Source organism: Euprymna scolopes, chromosome 3 (genome assembly GCF_053919585.1).
Source record: "Euprymna scolopes isolate OS-2025 chromosome 3, ASM5391958v1, whole genome shotgun sequence".
Taxonomy (NCBI): Eukaryota; Metazoa; Mollusca; class Cephalopoda; order Sepiida; family Sepiolidae; genus Euprymna; species Euprymna scolopes.
The window spans coordinates 180,902,731-180,908,026 of NC_136484.1; the positions used below are offsets into that span (position 1 = coordinate 180,902,731).

Consider the following 5,296-nt stretch of genomic DNA (forward strand, 5'->3'; position numbering starts at 1 on the left):
TGCGCTGACTCAACAAAACAAAATATGAACACTTAGCTTTACATATTGCTATGCACATATTCTTACTGACAGAAGTTTATGACGGCCTAAACTTCACAAGAAATTTTACACAAATCCGTAATAAATACAGACACCTTTCAAACCACATCTGTTCCAATATGTTCATTGTTTTTTAATCTACTGCTCTCTGTAAATATTTGACCACACATACAATTTGATTCAGGCAATAAAATCTGCAATTATGACCAGTTTTTTTTTCTCTCTCTGAAAAATAATTGTTTTACATGCAAAACATCTTATAGGATTTGAAGTTGGTAAGTGTTAGCTTCCTTTTTTTTACTACGTGTTTAGTACGATTAGAGGAAGTGAGCGTGAAATAAAGGAAGTGGGCGGGTGGTAGTGGTTGGAATGATTGAAAAACAGAAAGAACAAATGAATGGCTTAGGAAAAAAACGAAGCTTAAAAATCTGGATGGAATAGTGGGAAAGAATGGACGAAAGAGGGAAAGAATAGCCCATATAAGAAACTCATAAGTAAAATAAGATTGGAAGGAAAGTAAAATGAAGAAAGAATGAAGAAACGATGGAAAGGTTGCAAGAGAGGATAAGGGTAGTTAGTTGAAAGAAAACGTTTAAAATGAAGGCTGGAAATAAAATAAGGGGTGTCAGAGACGAAAGAAATTATTTGGAGGAGAAGAAAAAAATTGGACGAATCGTTAAATCAAGTGTTTTAAGAAACAAAAACTGACAATGTGTTGATGTAAGAGAATACGAGGGAAATTGATGAATGAAATAAAAGGGAAAAACAGGTAAAGCGGTTGTATGTAAGAATGTACTAAATGATTAGATTGCGTCATAAAGATCGAGTAGTTATGAAGTATTTTATTTTGCAGCTTATTCAGAATCTTAACAACGCTTATATTTGACAGCCCCTTCATTACCTAAGAAACGTCGCAAATGTTATTAACCTCTCTCCCACAGAAGAGACGTTGCAAGCCTATCTTTGTTTTATCCTTATTTCCATGGCAGGTGCTCGTCTGAACTCCAATCTCTGGTCTCCCCTCGCCAATCTTTTACGAAAGACACTTGTCTAGCTAAATCCACTGTCAAAAATTGTCCCCACTCTTATCTATGCCTAAATCAAAACGTAGATTCCATGAACAAAGCTTCTTTCTTAGAACTGCACGCCTGTATAAACTCTGTTCCGTCTGCCTGCTTTCCACCTGACTACAACCTGGATGTCTTCAAGTCCAACGTAAACAAATTCCTGATGGACCGCCCCCTTAAGTAGACACTTTATTAAATCTCCACACTAACGTACTGTACATATAATAACCCTTATCCCTGAGTCGCTTCCGAGCCTTGATAAGTGGTGACCACCTTGTAAAAAAATACTACGATTATATTTTCCAAATATGCAAATAATATACTTATAGTAAAAGTGCAAAGGATAAAACTTGATTCCTGTAACATATATAGACTGTGGAATAAAAGTTATCGCTAATAATAAGTCCTAAATGATTGCGGAGAGAAACTTATAGCCTATTCCAAAATGATGTATAATGTTGTACAATAGATAATAATTTTCTTTAATAAACTATGTATTGCAACCATATGAGTTATTTTATCACGCATATCTGATTGCTTTTAATGTCAAATATTGAAATAAACTATAAGATGTCGAAACGACACCTTGGCAATATTATATGTTATAGGAGCTGATTGACCTTGTGTTAAGGGTTTGAACGTGGGAAATGGGAGTGAAAGGAACTTTGGAAGGAAGACTCGAACGTAGAAAAGGATCGAAAGAAGAAAGGAACGAAGTATCGAATGGCATACGGAAGGCACAAGGAGGAATGATGGAGGTCAAAGAGGAAGAAAATAAGGAAGGGAAATTTGAAATAATTAAGAATGGTACACAGGAGAAATGCGGAAATCCAAAAAAGAAAAATGGTGAAAGGATGCGCAGAATACTTGAGATAACAAAGTTGGAATGGGTGTAAGGAAAGAAAAAATTAAAACGGGGGAGGGACTAAACAAAAGAGATAGAAAGAATGGAATGAGCAAGGTATAAAATATAGACAGGAAGAGAGACACGATGAAAACTAGAAATGTTACCGAACAGGGCAGTATATTTTAACACAAAATATAAAGAGATTTACCATTTTTTTTTTTTTTTACAATGAAAAGTATTATTTATTTCCAGGCACATGAAATCAGATTCGAAATCAATTTTATTTCTATCCAGTGCAGACTGTCGCTTAAAAAGAAGCGTTTTAAAGTCTTTCCAAAAATCAGATAATTTATTCTTTAAATGTTTTTTTGCGAGTAAATATGATGTCTTTGCTCAATTACCATCTGCCGGCGGAGAGACATACCGATGGCAGACTGATCTGTCATAATATGAAACCTGATGCCTACGACAGAAAATACCTTTTAAAATTAGAGAAAACAGCTGAGAATGTTATGAACATTTACTTACGTGTTTTACGATAGTCTTCGAGACAAACTCGGTGACAAAAGATCGTGTAGTTTTAAAATATAAATATTTCACGTATAAAATTGTATAATCTTGAAGTATGGTATTAACTTATCTACCACACACATACATATATATATAAAGTATAAACTATTTTAATAGTATGTATCTATTTTAATCAGTATTTTATACTTAAAAATTGTTTTTAGTCGCGTGCAAGCGACTCTATGTCACTCCGTCGGTCAGTCGGTTTGTCGGTCTGTCGGTCGGTCTGTCCGTAACACTTTTCTGCTTTGCCTTTTTAGTTAAGATCATAAATACCAACTGCACATATAAGACCTTGGTCAATGTATGGGCAACCCTTCATACCAATTGTCACTATCCAGCTCCTCTACTCCCCGGGGAGTTGGTCCCCATTTCCCCCTCACTCCTCACATTAAAAATCTGCCTTGTGCCTAATTTGCTCGGTGGAGGAGCAAATAAATACCCTTTTCTTGGCCTTTTGGCCAAGATCAAAGTGTAGTATATGTTCTTACAACATGCTGTACTTATTGTGGTATAAAGTGAGGGATCACTTTTCTGTATAATTTAATGTAAAATGATCAACCACTTTATAACCAGCCAGTCTCATTTACTTTTAATTTATTTTAGTCATTTCAGACCATTTTCCGGTCATTTTAGTTTATCTTTAAAAATTTCGTGTCAATCCTACATTCACGCACTCATGCATTACACGAGAGCACGCGACTAATAGCTATCGGCCTTGTTTGTGGTAAGCCAATATTAGAAGTTCTTATGAAGTTCTGTAACAAGAAGATATGAGTATACCATGAAGTTTAATTAGTCCAGGGACGAGCACATGCGAAAATGCCAACAATATTTCGTCACCTGACATGGGCTTGTAAGTACAGCGCCAACACTTGTTGTCAGAACTAAGCGTGATTGTACTAACTCCTAATAACATTTGAGCACAATAAAAAAAACATTATTTAGCCAAAACATATTTGAGTAAAATTACACTACTTGATCAACATCTGATTGCATTTTGTCCAAAGCTGAGTACAATATCAATATAAATTATTTGAAGCATAAACACATTTTCTAAAATTACGGGACTCGACATAAAATAATCCGAAAATGGTTATGTAATAATATAAAGCAACCAAAAATGAATACTAATGGATCTAACCGTAACAAGATATGACTACAGAGGATTAGACTACTTCATCCGGTGGAAAAAATCATTAAATTCATGAGATTTATACGACTCAATAACACTAATAATAAAATACAGACAAATGTGCTTAAAGCAATAACACTATTTTGGATAGTGACAATATATACTCAAACACTAATTTACTTTACTCAAACACTAACTGGTCGAATTACTGGAAAATTTAAGTAGACTAAACACTAATTGTAACGAAGCCAATTCCACGTATATAGCAACAACGGCATCTCACGTATGCAAATGACATCGACGTCGCGTTAGGTGATGTCACAGCGGAGGAAGAAGAAAGAAATGAAATACAAAGTAATTTGGAATCACGTGGCGGCTACAGCGATCGGGGAGCACATTCCAGCCTGAGATAGTCATGTAACCCTGTAAAGACATGAGAGACTGGAAAAGATACAGTAATTGTCTGTATTTTTGAGATGACAATCTCAATCAATGGAAAAGATATGTCGAGATGAGTTTTGTTAATCAGAAGGCATACAAGAGGAACAAAAAAATTAGCGGCAGGTGTGCTTTGGAAAAAACAAATAATATATATATTTTGTCAAAATTGAAAAAAGACTAAATCACATTTCTTTCCTTTGTTATTTTGCGACTGTCTCTGCACACAACGTATTGGGTCCGGGTGAATATTTAAGGGCCACGTTACATAATTGGTTTAAAATAAAACAGTCTTTTTTTACACGGTGGTCACCACTTATCAAGGCCCAGAAGCCACTTAGGGATAAGGGTTATTGCAAGTACAGTACGTGTGAGTAAACTGAAACACTGATCGTTGCAGAGGCGATAAAATGTGAATACAGCATCAGTACTAATTTATTGATAATAAAATATCACTAATTGACTAGAAACAAGAATATATCAATAGATCAACGATATTTATTAGTGGCAATACAGACGGATAAGTATTAACAACAAGTGTCATACCAGTATAACCATTAGATAATCTTGCAAAAGCTAATTAGTGAATAACTTACAGTGGCTCATCTTTCAGAGTTTGTAAAAAACTTTGATAACTGGAAATTCGTGTGAACACGGAATTTGACGTAACGGTGTATCTTCTATTTATTCTTACTTACTTTATATTCAAGACGAACTAGATAAGTTTATTACTATGATATACTACACTACCCGTGATCCGTTGGGCCAATATATGTTATAGCTAGCTATGGAACACTAAGTATAAAGAATTAATGTATAAAAATACAAGCAAAAATTGAAGGCACATGGGTACGGAAACAAACATGGCAACCAGTGAACACAATACGGAATATGCTGGATAATAAAAGTTTTAACATCATTGCACTTGGATTAAATGAAAAGTTCTTTTCATGAGAGGACTGTAATCCGTTGCAAAAAATCGATTAAACGAAACGAAATAATACAATGATGGTGTGTGCATTGTATAGGTCCACTCTACTTTTGGCGTGTGTGTGTGTGTGTGTTTGTGTGTTTTAACAGCCTTAAAAATATCAGAAAAAAATTAACTGATTAAGTAATATTTAACGGTGAGACCCTTTCAAAGTAAATCTTAAAAACCCTGAATAGTCCTCCATACACACACGTTTTGAAGTGTTTCTA

At 34.6% G+C, this 5,296-nt stretch overlaps 1 pseudogene; it reads left to right on the forward strand.

The window, feature by feature from the left end:
• The first annotated feature begins 2,963 nt into the window (after positions 1–2,963).
• Positions 2,964–3,090, forward strand: LOC145264565 (U2 spliceosomal RNA; annotated as a pseudogene).
• Positions 3,091–5,296: the final 2,206 nt, after the last annotated feature.